Source organism: Calliopsis andreniformis, unplaced genomic scaffold, assembly GCF_051401765.1.
Source record: "Calliopsis andreniformis isolate RMS-2024a unplaced genomic scaffold, iyCalAndr_principal scaffold0412, whole genome shotgun sequence".
Lineage (NCBI taxonomy): Eukaryota > Metazoa > Arthropoda > Insecta > Hymenoptera > Andrenidae > Calliopsis > Calliopsis andreniformis.
In genome coordinates, this window is record NW_027480821.1 from 100,001 (window position 1) to 115,000 (window position 15,000).

The window sequence follows — 15,000 nt, forward strand, 5'->3', positions numbered from 1 at the left end:
ACCGCTCCGGACGCAAGCGCGCGGACGTACGATCATCGACCAGCCTCCGTGTCTCGCCAAATACCCTCGTGATTGTTAACAGACAGCGTTCGCTTTTCGTGCGAGTTTTCATCCGCGCTCCCGACGTAGTCTGAAATGATGCGTGTAAGAAAGAGGCGTGCGTAACCCGCAACGACACACAAGAGAGTTTGTCGTGAGACTACAGAGAAGGACAATGAAAGGGTGTGCGAGTGAGCATGAACACGAGATCGCGTATACCCCACCCGTGTAGTGTGGTGAAGAAATGTATGACGAGAAACAGAGCCCCAGGGATTCTAGAGGGATCGTCTTGTTGCAGGAACAACGCGAAAAGGAGGCACTCATTCGTCGAAACGATGAAGTTCCGGGATGCATCTTCCCCGGCCACGTTTCGGTCGAGTCGTTTGTGGCTCCGTGAATGTGTTGTGTTGTACTACAACTTGTTTCTGTATCCTGAATCCTCTTTGGCGAGGCTTACACAGCCGCCATATATATGACTCATCACATAGGGATGACTTCTCTCCTAGAAGGAGGAGGTGGAAAGGTAGCAGCGTCCGGTCGCCCCATGTCTTCGCGTTAGTCGATCGCCGAGAGAGACCGCGCGTCAAGTCCGGTCGTCCAGTCCACGAAAGCTATACAAAAAGCAAGCGGACGGGCGTTAAACCATACCGGCAGTCGCCTGGCGAGAGTCTCTCTCCTTTAGATCGAATTAAACGAGACGCGAAGATGCTTTGGTGTGGCGCATTAAGGACGATGTGACTTACTTTCCGCTGATCACTTCTGGCGAATTACGAGGAGCTTCCTTACCTTTGGAAACGCTGCTGTTGCGTTACGACAACATATTCCGAAGGCACACGGCGAAGTTGGGACGACGCATCGAACATGATCTCAAGTCTCTCTCTCATTTCCCATTTCTCGTAACATTCGTTCACACACTCTGCCTGGTCCGCTTCTCTCGGTTGTGTGCCCCCGTTGTACGAGGATTACGCCACAGCTTCTTTCGTCATTTTTACACATATATAAAATATATCACTCTACGTGTGTGATATATTTAACACGTATACGACGACCTCAGAGTAGGCGAGATTACCCGCTGAATTTAAGCATATTACTAAGCGGAGGAAAAGAAACTAACAAGGATTTCCTTAGTAGCGGCGAGCGAACAGGAAAGAGCCCAGCACTGAATCCCGCGGTACTGCCGCAGGGAAATGTAGTGTTCGGGAGGATCCGTTTATCCCGTGACGTTGCATCGCGTCCAAGTCCATCTTGAATGGGGCCATTTACCCATAGAGGGTGCCAGGCCCGTAGCGACCGGTGCGCGTCTCGGGAGGGTCTCTCCTTAGAGTCGGGTTGCTTGAGAATGCAGCCCTAAGTGGGTGGTAAACTCCATCTAAGGCTAAATACAACCACGAGACCGATAGCGAACAAGTACCGTGAGGGAAAGTTGAAAAGAACTTTGAAGAGAGAGTTCAAGAGTACGTGAAACCGTTCAGGGGTAAACCTGAGAAACCCAAAAGTTCGAAAGGGGAGATTCATCGTCGACAAATGCTGGCTCCCGTTGGTGCGCGAAACCCCGAAAGGGGTGTCCGTCGCTTTTCCGCAAGGAGGGCGCACGGATGTTACGGCCAACGGCGAACGTTCCGGCTACGTAGACGTGCACTTCTCCCCTAGTAGGACGTCGCGACCCGTTGCGTGTCGGTCTACGGCCCGGGCGGTTAGACCGTTGCGTCGCCTTGTGCGTGCGCGACGGACCCTCGGTGACCCGACCGGCTGCGCGACGGTGTTCCCCCAGATGGTATCGGGCCGCAACCAGTCTTCTCATTCGAACGGTGCGTCAGGCCCGCCGCAAGCTCGGTCAGCTTTGTTTGCCCTGTGGTACGGACGTCTTTCCCGTTCACGGGCCTGGCCAGCTGTTAGCCGGCGGAGCCCTCGGACTGGCCAAGCTTTGAATTACCTGTCGGCGGCGCTATTGCTTTGGGTACTCTCAGGACCCGTCTTGAAACACGGACCAAGGAGCCTAACATGTGCGCGAGTCATTGGGATGAGTAAACCTAAAGGCGAAATGAAAGTGAAGGTCGTCCTTTGCGTCGGCCGAGGGAGGATGGGCGCTGCATAGTGCTCCGCACTCCCGGGGCGTCTCGTTCTCATTGCGAGAAGAGGCGCACCTAGAGCGTACACGTTGGTACCCGAAAGATGGTGAACTATGCCTGGTCAGGACGAAGTCAGGGGAAACCCTGATGGAGGTCCGTAGCGATTCTGACGTGCAAATCGATCGCTGGAACTAGGTATAGGGGCGAAAGACTAATCGAACCATCTAGTAGCTGGTTCCCTCCGAAGTTTCCCTCAGGATAGCTGGCACTCACTCCTCCGTTCCTTCGGGGACGCGTCGAGTCTCATCTGGTAAAGCGAATGATTAGAGGCCTTGGGGCCGAAACGACCTCAACCTATTCTCAAACTTTAAATGGGTGAGATCTCTGGCTTGCTTGGTTCATTGAAGCCACGAGATTTCGGATTAGAGTGCCAAGTGGGCCAATTTTGGTAAGCAGAACTGGCGCTGTGGGATGAACCAAACGCAGAGTTAAGGCGCCTAAGTCGACGTTTATGGGATACCATGAAAGGCGTTGGTTGCTTAAGACAGCAGGACGGTGGCCATGGAAGTCGGAATCCGCTAAGGAGTGTGTAACAACTCACCTGCCGAAGCAACTAGCCCTGAAAATGGATGGCGCTGAAGCGTCGCGCCTATACTCTGCCGTCAGCGGCAAGTGGGGAGGGACGGTGCCATTACTGGTGACCGTCCTCCATGAAGCCCTGACGAGTAGGAGGGTCGCGGCGGTGTGCGCAGAAGGGTCTGGGCGTGAGCCTGCCTGGAGCCGCCGTCGGTGCAGATCTTGGTGGTAGTAGCAAATACTCTAGCGAGACCCTGGAGGACTGACGTGGAGAAGGGTTTCGTGTGAACAGCCGTTGCACACGAGTCAGTCGATCCTAAGCCCTAAGAGAAATCCTATGCAAATGTGGTGTCCTAAAATCAATGTCTGCAAACATATTATTATACAAAGAGATAAATTGAAAGATAAAAAAAAGAGACACACACACGTTGGGCGAAAGGGAATCCGGTTGCTATTCCGGAACCCGGCAGCGGAACCGTTTAACATCCGGGCCCTCATTGAGTGTTCGTCGGGGTAACCCAAAATGACCTGGAGAAGCCGTCGGGAGATCTGGGAAGAGTTTTCTTTTCTGTATAAGCGTTCGAGTTCCCTGGAAACTTCTAGCAAGGAGATAGGGTTCGGAACGCGAAGAGCACCGCAGTTGCTGCGGTGTCTGGATATTCCCCTCGGACCTTGAAAATCCAGGAGAGGGCCACGGGAGGTCTCGCGCCGGTTCGTACCCATATCCGCAGCAGGTCTCCAAGGTCAAGAGCCTCTAGTCGATAGATTAATGTAGGTAAGGGAAGTCGGCAAATTGGATCCGTAACTTCGGAATAAGGATTGGCTCTGAGGAGCGGGGCGTGTCGGGCTTGGTCGGGAAGCGGGTCTGGCTGACGTGCCGGGCCTGGGCGAGGTGAAGGGTCTTAGACTTCGGTCGACGTCCTGGGATCCGAACTCGGTCCCGTGCCTTGGCCTCCCGCGGATCTTCCTTGCTGCGAGGCTTCCGCGTCGGTTCAGCCGTCGCGTGTCGTTTCTTCGGCCGCCATTCAACGCTCGGCTCAGAACTGGCACGGACCAGGGGAATCCGACTGTCTAATTAAAACAAAGCATTGCGATGGCCCCCGCGGGTGTTGACGCAATGTGATTTCTGCCCAGTGCTCTGAATGTCAACGTGAAGAAATTCAAAAAAGCGCGGGTAAACGGCGGGAGTAACTATGACTCTCTTAAGGACGAGTGGAAATACCTCGGCGTCCCGTTTACACCAGAAGGGCGCACTATAGCCAAGCCCGAACTTCAGCTCCAGGAGACTATTGGCAAACTAACTAAGGCAGCGTTAAAACCACAGCAGAGATTATTTGCGCTAAGGGTAATGGTGCTGCCCGGCCTCTACCACCTGCTGACGTTGGGTAACACCAACCTGAGCAGACTCAAGAAGATCGATTCGATGGTACGAGGCGCAATACGGAAATGGCTAGCGCTCCCACATGATGTGGTTAACGCTTACTTTCACGCCAATTATAAGGATGGTGGTCTTTCAATTCCATCAATGAGATGGCTAATGCCACTCAGGCGCAGAGAGAGGCTGAAGCGTTTGGTGAAGGAAGGTGAGGAAACCTGTCCTTACCTCTCTCAGGAAATTGCTCGCGCTGAAAGAAGACTACTTGACGGACGTGAAATTATTGACAATAGTCATATGCTGGAGCAGAGATGGGCAAAGCTCTTACACTCGTCAAGCGACGGCAAGGCGCTCAAGGAGTCGCGCAAGGTACCACAACAGCACCAGTGGATTACTTTACCGAACCGTTTCTTATCTGGGAAAGACTTCCTCAACCTAATTAAGATGCGGATCAATGCTTTACCCACCAGGTCCAGAACAACTAGAGGTCGAACAGCAGACCGTCTTTGTAGAGCAGGCTGCAATGAAATAGAGACGCTAAACCACATCTTGCAGCGTTGCCATAGAACGCACGCTGCCAGAGTGGCACGACACAACGCCATTGCAGCATATATTAAGAGATCGCTCTCAAAGAATTATCAACGTGTTGACGAGGAGCCACATTTTATTACGGAATGTGGGCTTAGGAAACCGGACTTGGTGGCTAAAATCGATAAGAAGGCCATAATTATAGATGCGCAAGTAGTGAGCGAACAAACAGACCTCAAAGATGCTCACCAGAGGAAGATCGATTACTATAAGGAACTGGAAAGAGCCGTGAAAGAAAAATATGAGGTAGACGAAGTAAGATTCACCTCTGCAACGATGTCATGCCGAGGAATCTGGAGCACAACATCGGCAACAGACCTAATGAACATGCGGATCATTAAGAAGAAAGAACTAAAGATCCTGTCAACTAGAGCCCTAATAGGTGGTCTAAACGCGTTCTGGCTTTTCAACCGAACCACGACGACTGCTACACGAAGAACTGGAATTGGATGAAGAATACCTGTGGAGTTAGACCCGGTGCTGCCTACCATATAGGCATAACGAGAAGGTGGAGTTTTAGTGGGTATTCACTATCTAGTGCGAGTCCCACACTACCGGCTAAACAACATCCTAGCCGGTGTGCGTAAATGCATTTCTCCACCTTTGCAAAAAAAAAAAAAAAAAAAAAAAAAAAAAAAAAAAAAAAATAGCCAAATGCCTCGTCATCTAATTAGTGACGCGCATGAATGGATTAACGAGATTCCCTCTGTCCCTATCTACTAGTCTCTACCTGACCGCCGAGGCGAACGGACGTGCCGCGCACCGCTCCCTACCTGAGCATACCGACGCGCAGCCGCACAGTGACCGAGGAGTTAAAGTGCTCTATCGAAGTTCAGGAGCAGAAATCCTGTGCAAATGCAGTACTTTGTAGTTAAGTGTTTTGTGGACTTCCATGCAATATCGTGCATCTAACCGTGGCGTGCTGGAACAGTGGACTTGGACTAGAAGTTTGTGAAGACACGACGCCGAAGCTAGCATAGGCTGTGTTTCGGGGCTCGCGGCCGTAGATCACGAAACTTCGCAAAAATCCGGGGCAGTGTAGTGTGGTGCATTGTGGACACGAAACTGAACCGGTACAACGGACTTTGTAAGCCGTTAAGAATTCTAAGGGACGCGACGCGTGGGGACGCCGCCGTCCGCCATCTTGACCCGCCGCTAGTCACGAAGGTTGCGGCGAATGCGAATTCAAAATAGACGCAGCTTGGAGTATTCGCTTATCTGGATTGAGTAAACATCAGATAAAAGACGAGGTAGAGAACACACAGTCACCATTGGCCACGTCAGCGTTATCACGTATCCCAAGCTGTGTGAGAGGGAGAGAGCGCCGGGTGGGAAAAACCCAGCCATAGGCCACGTCGGCGTAGTCACGTACGCCGCGCCTGAAGACAGAGAGAGAGAGAGAGTGACCGAGTGGAAAAACCCAGCCATAGACTACGTCGGCTTGGGCACGCACGCCGCGCCTGAAGAGTGAGAGAGAGGGAGCGACCGAGTGGAAAAACCCAGCCATCGGGCACGTCGGCGTAGTCACGTACGCCGTGCTTGGAGAAAGAGAGAGAGAGCCGATTGGGGAATCCCCGCCACTGGCCGCGTCATCGCCGTCACGCAGGCCACCTTCGTGAAGGAGAGGGGAACGCGGCGTTGCTGGCGGGAGTGGGGGTATACGTCTGCTCTATAGTCGCCATTTGTAACGAGGAGCTCCTCACGTACGCCAGGCTGAGGGGAGATAACCAGCAGTAGTGGGGAGCGCCCCACCAAAGCTGCAAGTACCGAATACAGGAACAACGGAAACCCAGCCAATATGGCGCCTTTACCAGTAGTAAAGGTGCAGAAAATGAAAGCGGTGACAAAGGTAGCCCCCGCACCAAAAGTAGCAGAAACGCCAGCCAACCCAGGACCATCTACCAAAAGAAAATTGAGCACCACACCCGTCCGCAATGAGGAAGTAGGCAAGGAAGATAAGAGGCTGAAAGCGGACACCTCTGATATTGACGTAAGTCAAATACCGACAGACATCAAAGAAGCAGCGAGCGACATAGAGGACCGTATGCTTGCCTACTGTATAGATCCGAATAAAAAGGTGAACAAGGAACAAGGAGCGGCAATCATGCGCTTCTTCAAAGAAATGAGAGAACTCGTAAACGAGCTCGCACTTAGGAATAGCTACCTTGGAGGCAGACTCAAGCAGGCAACGAAACAGGCGAAGAAGTCGGAGGTAGCACTAACAGGAGCCGTCGAGAAGTCCCTCCAGGCAAGCCGATGTCTGGAGCGCGTTGCAAAGAAAGCCGAGGGACCCAAAGCCCTCACATATGCAGAAAAGTTAAAGGCTGCATCAAGGAGTGCCGGGCCAGCCGCAACGATCCAGCCAAGGAACGTGGCCGTGATTTTCCCCGATAAGGAGGCCGGAGAAATACGTACGAGCGAGGAAGCGAGGGAAGCTGTCTTCACTCTCGTAAACCCAAAAAAGCGCGGAATGCAGGTGAAGGCAGTAAGAAAGATCCACGGTAATGGAATCGCAGTGGAGACAACGACAGCGGAGGCCTTAAAACAAATAACGGAAAATCCAAAGCTGAGAGAAGCTGGGCTGAAGGTATCGGCTCAGGAATTGAGGAAGCCAAGGATGATTCTGTTCGACGTTCCGCGAGAAATGTCGGTGCAGGAAATCCAGAGCTGCATCAAAGAACAGAACGCGTCGGTTCTCGGCGAAGAGGAAGCCGAATCTATAAAATTCTGCTTTAGAACCGGACGGAAGGACCGCGAAGAGACGAACTGGGTAATGGAGGTTTCACCTGGAATCAGAAGGAGACTGCTGGAAGCCCACAAACTCTTCCTAGGATGGAACGCCTGCAAGGCACGGGATTTCCTGGCAGTCAGTAGGTGTTTCAAGTGTCAAGCCTATGGACATATTGCGAAGCATTGCAGGCAGGAAAGAGAGATATGCGGCCACTGTGCAGAGGAAGGACACGGGGCGAAGTCATGCCCTAAGGTGGAGCAACCGGCAGTGTGCGCGAACTGCAAGAGAGTAGGAAAAAAGGGGAACCATGCCGCATCCAGCGCGGCATGTCCCGGGCAGAAGGCAGCGGTCGAGCAGTCCATGAAACGAACCAACTATGGATACTAGACCATACCAGAGCGGACGTGGAATTGTAATTCTGCAACACAACATGCAGAGGTCAAGGGTTGTACCGCACGAAGTCAGGCATAAAATGGAACAGCTAAATGCGGACGTTCTGCTCATGCAGGAGCCGTATAGTTTTCGGGCGGCCATTCCAGGACTCGGGAGCGGTGTGACTGTCATCTCGCGTGGGCGTCCAGACGAGCCGCCGCTCGCTGCGGTAGCAATCAGAAACAAGAACTTCTCGGTACTTGAGATTGCGGACCTGTGTACGACGCACACTATCTGCGCCCAAATCTTCGACGGAATCACGGAACTGTACGTAGTCAGCCAGTACTTTCCCCCATCAGAAGAGATCGATATCGGTATCGCCCACCTGGATGTAGTGCTGTCTAGACTTCAAGGGAAAATGGTAATCGTAGGAGTTGATGCGAACGCGAAGTCAAGCGTATGGCACAGCAAACTCACTGATACCCGAGGAGAACTCTTCGAGCGACTAATAGCAAAACATAGTCTGATAGTACTGAACAAGGCAGGGCAGCCGGCTACGTTCGAAAACACACGCGGTTCGTCTAACATCGACGTCACCCTCGCGAGCTGGAAAGCCGTACCACTCGTACACGGCTGGAAAGTGTACGAGAGTGGTACCTCAAGCGACCATAGAATACTGGAGACAAAAATTGACACCCGAGGCGAGAGCCCGCAAGCGCAACCACCAAAGAAGTCCCGGTTTAACGTGAGGAAGGCGAACTGGGAGAAATTCCAGAGAAAACTCCTCGAAGCAAGACCATCTCTCAGGAACCTACCACTCGATTGTTGCAACGATGTCGAGAGGCTAGCGGAGGAAACGGAGCATACACTCTTGGCAGCATGCGAGGCAGCAATACCTAGGAAAGAATGGCACCAGAGATCCATTCCGTGGTGGACATCCGAACTCACAAGGATAAAGAGGGCAGTTTACAGGGCAAGAAGAGTATACCAGAGGACGGTGGACCCGTGCGCAAAGGAAGAGACAAAGCAGGAATACAGGAGGCTAAGGAGGGCCTACACCAAGAGGGTGGTCAGCGAAAAGAACAGGAGCTGGCAGAAATTCGTCACCAATGAAGGAAACAGGATGCCATGGGGCATCCCGACTAGAACAGCCCTAGGGAAACTGAGGAAGGAGGAGGCAATGTCAGCCATCCGACTACCAGACGGGCAGCTCACGGACAATTGGAAGGCCACAGCACAGGCAATGTTGGATGCGCTTGTCCCTGACGACGACGCCACAGCTGAAACGGCGGAACAAACACAGATACGCGAGTTCGCGCGCATTCAGCCGGAAACAGAAAACATACCACCATTTGAGTGGGACGAGCTTTGTGCCGCAGTGACGCGACTAAGAAGAGGCAAATGCCCCGGCCCGGATGGAATCGAGGTAGAGGTAATCCAGAGAGCCTGGGGATGCATCCATGAGGATCTTCTGAGACTCGTGAACGCATGCCTCGACTGGGGAGTGTTTCCGACAATCTGGAAAACTGGGACAATTGTAACCATCCCCAAAGGACAAGATAGGGATCGCACCAGCCCGAAGTCCTACCGCCCAATATGTCTACTGTCCATGGTAGGGAAACTGCTAGAGAGGCTAATGGCAGTGAGGCTGACACCCACTCTCCTGGACCACGGCTTCACGTCCGACCGCCAGTATGGCTTCCGCCCAGGAAGATCGACGGAGGACGCCATTATAAAACTCCGACAGCTGGCCGATGATCTAGAGAGAAACATTCAGCCCGGGAAGTACCAGAAAAGATATGTCGTCGCCATCGCTCTCGACATAGAAGGGGCGTTCGATAATGTGTGGTGGCCGAACATATTATATGAGTTGAAGAGGAGGGACTGTCCGAGAAACCTGTACAGCCTGGTGGACAGTTACTTCAGAGACAGGAAAGTACAAATTGTCGGGAAACAGGAACTAGTTAGGAAGCTGGTCACAAAGGGATGCCCGCAAGGATCCATTCTGGGACCAAGTTTCTGGAACCTGAACTTTGATGACCTGCTTGCGACACTGTCGTCCAGTGACTCGGAGTGCGAGGCAATCGCATACGCCGATGACATCATGGTGCTCATCTCGGGACACTCGAGGAAAGAACTGCGGAGGAAAGGACAGGCAGCCGTGAATGCGGTCTCAGAATGGTGCGCAAGAAAGAAACTTCGACTGTCAGCGGAGAAGACAGAGATGATCATGGTCAAGGGAACCCTGGACGCTGATAGACCCCCGACAATACTGGTGGAGGGCAAGGGCATACGTATGAGTCCAACAATTAAATACCTCGGAGTTCATTTGGACCGCGGTCTCAGAATCGACACACATGTCAAGAAGACGGCCCAAAAGTGCAGCAAACTGTTTAACAGCCTAGCAAAACTTGCAAAGACTAAGTGGGGATTAGAGCACAAAGCACTACGCGTGCTGTATAGAGGCCTATTCACGCCTATAATGACGTACGCAGCAGCAGGTTGGAGCGACCTCATGAATAAAACAACGAGAAAGATCCTGGCGCGAGCGCAGAGGACGGCGCTCTTAAGGGTTACGAAGGCGTATGGAACAACCTCTACGAACGCCATGCCAGTAATCGCAGGAGAAGCTCCGATAGACCTGCTGATAGAAGAGCGATGCAAAAAGTTCCATATCCGGAGAGGACAGGACGGTAACACAGAACAGGAAAAACAGGCGGAGGAAGAAACACTCAATGCATGGCAAGAACGCTGGCGACTATCAGTCACCGGTCGCACAACGTACTTATTTTTCAACGACGTGAGGAAAAGGAGGAAATACACCTGGGTGCGGCCAGATCACTACGTAACTCAGTTACTCAGTGGTCACGGAAACTTCCGCTGGAAACTCAAGACCTTCGCATTAACGGACAGCGACCTATGCCAATGTGGAGAACCAGAGACATCCAGACACGTCATATACGACTGTCCAAGGCACGCGACAGCACGGAGAACCTTAAGGGACCAACTAAGCCGGTACGGATACACGTGGCCGGTGCCAGAGTCCGATCTCGTCAGAAAAGACAGCTTTCACCACTTCCGCAACTTCGCGCACACAGTGCTGAAGGCAAAGGAAGCCAGAAACGCCGAAGGGCACTAAACAGACAACCAACACAAGAAAGTTAACAGACAATAACACCAGATCAAGGAAAGCAGTAAAAACAGCATCATGCAAACAAGCTCCACAAGAGCGCAGAAGATTGGAGAACAAACACACAACCAAAAACACAAACACACACGCGCAAACTCACCCGACCACAAACAAATAAAAAAAAGGACGACCCTAAAGGAATAAAAGGAGGAAAAATCACAGGCCAACGGAACATCATCAAGGAAGAAGGATGCAACAGCCTGCGGTCACTGAGGCAGGCAGAGTTCAGAAATGAACGCTGCAGTGGCGCAGGTCAGAATCGGCTGAAAAGCCATCCTGCACGGGGTCGGGCGAAAGCCGGCGGCTCTACCTCCTCGTGGTCCCCGCTGGACAGCCCTGCACGTTGCCTAGCAGCCTGCAGGGCTGACTAAACGAGCCGCTTCCCGAAAGGGTAGACCCAACTTGTCCAATGATTCTCCATAAGAGATGAGGGCAGGGTTTTTCCAAGTCTGAGTCGACACAACATCTTCGACTCACGTTGCCTTGTCAGTGGACGCTAGGAAGTTAGAATGCCGAATCCATCTGGCCGGTTTAAAGCCGCTATGATGCCTTAAGCATCGAGGCGCGGCGCTAGTCACACGCTGACCAAAATTGCCACACAGTATCTGTCCCTATCTACTGGTGGGCAGCGGTTAAGATCCCCAATGTCGCCTGAGGTGTCGGGTTGGGCTTGCCCAAACTAGTATCCTAGACTGGGGGGAGCTGCAGGGACTCGGTCCTCATAGTGGTTGTCCTGCGCAGAGACGTGGCTCCGTCTCAGAAGCGCCCCCGAATGCAAGGAGACCGCACACTAAATGCAGCCACGCAAAAAGCGAATAAGCACCATCGAGAGGTCTCGTCCAACCTCTCATCGCTGGACCCCATGGTTGGTGTGGATGGGTTCCCACTAGGCCATGGGCTTCCAAAACATCTGGAAGACGGAAATGTCCCGTTAATCGGTGCAAAGCAATACGCCGCTGGAAACCCGGCTATTGCTGTGTGCGTTGAGTGTTCAGAGGTGTATACCGAAGGCACTCAACAGGCCTCAACGGGGGCGTTATGCCCTTGTCCGCACAGGACTTGGGCGCCAGGGCAATCGGGAGTCCGATGTCTTCTTGGCGATCACGAAGCGCAATATACTATCTGAGCTGGTCTTAGCCTCTCGTGACGCAAATCGTTATGATCTCGAACCTCCACGCGGTCCCACCGGTCGGCTTACCCCTCTTCGGAGGGCGAAAGAGCCAAGCAAATCGGATCTTAGCGAGGCGGCCCAAAGGGCCTTTGGCTCAAGTGCCCAGTTCCATGCATTGTGTGGGCCCAGAAAAGGAACGGGCTACGAACAGTGGGGTGCCTGTTCGAAATCACCACCTCCTGCGTGTTTGCCGTGCGCGGCGACCCGTGTCGTCGGAAAAGGGGATCCTGGGATCTGAGGGGGCCCTCTCCTGCGGGTGAGACGTCCCCAACACGTACCTTTGGCCTCCGCTTCGACTAGACGGGCGGCTAGGCGAGAAAAGTAGCCCTTTGCCTAGTCAATCGGCTTGGGGAATGACCATACGTGCTTGCACGAGTGGGTTCTCTCTGGGCGAGGAAGCGGGCCCTGGAGTCAGGGGAGACCCTGTCGGCCTTGGCTGTGCGGACTATATCCCGGGTGATGTCCTAACCCGGTGGATGCCGGGTTCCATATTGAGGGTCCGAGGAGGCTGGGGCACACACCGGGATGAAATAATCTATATGCACTATGGATATGAAACGCCCCAACCAAAAAACAAACAAGCAGGCGCAAGTAGTGCTTCACGACGTGAAGCACGAAATGGCCAAATTGAACGCGAAAGCTGCTCCCAGCAGCCTAGCGGGACGTACAAGCGCGAGGCTTGCGGCGAAGGACGCGAAAGCGTCTACCCGTAAGGCCTCGACAGGCAAAGTAGCTCCCTCCCGAGGGAGCGAAAAGGGCCAGATGGTTGTGAATCCGGTCGCCCGGATGAGCAACCTGAGAGAGAGAGAGACTGCGCGCAGTCTCAAAAGCGTGAAACCCGCGCCCGCTGCTGATAAGGACGCCGCGCGTGGGTCAGCGCTTAAAAAGGACGGACCCCGTGGAAACACGGGCAAAACTCCACCAAAGGTGGTGGTGAAGGCGGAACCGCCAAGCCCCACCAAAGGCAAAGACCCGGTCGCTGGGGATAAGGAACCCGACCGGGTAGGGGGCCAGACCGTTTCGAACGAGTCCCCGATCGTAGCGAAGGCTAAAGCGGAGACGGAGGCAAACGCCGAGGCTAAGGCCAAGGCTGACGCCAAAGTCAAAGCCAAGGCCAACACGAAGAAAGGGGACCAGAAGGGAAGGGCACCGTACTCCACGGTGCCTGGGACCACCGTGAGGCCTCTCGATCTCATCAGAGACGAAGCCCGAGCCAAGGTGTCGGACGTAAGGTCTGTCTGTTTTCAGAAGGAGTCTAAGGTAAACAGATGGGCTGCGTCTAGTATCCTTGGACATGCCGACGCGCTCTACCAGTTGGTACAGGAGCTGCTTCTTCGGAACAGCTTCTTAGAAGGCCAGCTGGCCGCGGTGCGCAGCGACGTTAAAAAGTCGCAAGCGGCCGTAGAGAGCGCGGTCAAGAGATCGCTGAAGGCGCCCCCGCAGCCCAAAGCGATCTCCCAACCGGCGAAGCGCGTGTCGACCTACGCCGATGCGGTGAAGGTCGACGCTCCGAGAGTTTCCCCAGACGCGGTGCAGCCACCACGTAATGTGGTGCGCATCTTCCCGCCGAAGGGCAAAGTACAGGACAGCGACGCGACCAAGCGTAAAGTCCTGTCTTTGGTGAAACCGCTGAAGGCACAGATCCGCGTGAAGTCAGTTCGACGCATCCACAACGGTGGCATCGCCGTCGAGACCGATCGCAAAGAGGATCTCGCTGCTTTCACAGGGAGTAGCAAACTCAAGGAGGCAGGACTGTCGGTCTCCGTCCCGTCTAAAAGGAACCCTACACTTATTGTGTACGACGTTCCTAAGGCGGTGAAAAAGGAAGACGTCGGCTTGAGTATCTGGAAGCAGAACCTGGCTGACCTGACTCAGAAGGATGTGTCCTCTGGCCTGAAGGTGCGGTTTGCAACCACACCGAAAGGCAAGTCGGAGGCTGCCAACTGGGTCGTAGAGGTGAGCCCAATGGTTCGCAACAGACTCAAGAGCTCTGGTCGGGTGTTCATAGGTTGGATGTCCTGTCGAGTACAGGACTACATCTGTGTCACCCGTTGCTTCAAGTGTCAAGCCTTTGGCCACACAGCGAAGCATTGCCGATCGGATGAGGTCTGCGGTCACTGCTCCGAAAAGGGGCATACCTTTGCCACCTGCAAAAGCAAGGACAAACCTCCCGTTTGCTCCAATTGCAAAGCAGAGGGCAAGAAGCACAACCATAGGTCGAGAGACATAACTTGTGCGGCTTATCAAGCCGCTTCTGTGCAGGTAATCTCGCAGACCAATTATGGTTAGAAGACCAAAACACGGTTCAATCAGTAGACTTCGGGTGTTGCAGCATAATATGCGGCGCTCCCGAGTTGTTCTGGACGAAACGAACGCCGTTATGCGCGACAAAGGCATCGATGTGCTGCTCGCTCAGGAACCCTACAGTGCTCGGGGCACCGTACCCGGCCTTGGGGTTGCGACGAAAGTAGTCACAGGCGCAGTCCCGGTGATGGCGGCAATTGCCGTCAGAAACCCAGGGGTGTCTGTGGTCAAAATCTCGCACCTGTGCGACTCACACATGTCATGCGTCAACATTAGCGGTAGTTTTGGTAACTTCTACCTCATCAGCCAGTACTTTCAATGCTCGGAAGACATTGAGCCAAGTCTGGCACGATTGGAAAAGGCACTCTGTGCCCTCCACCATAAGCGGGTCGTGATTGCGGCTGACGTCAACGCGAAGTCTCCTATGTGGGGCGGAACGAAAATTGACGTTCGAGGCGAGAAGCTCGAAGAGTTTATCGCGCAGCACGACCTGGTTATTTTGAACGAGGCTGGAAGTATTCCGACGTACTCCAGCCCGACCGGCGAGTCCTGGATCGATGTCACATTGACGACAAGTGACTTCTC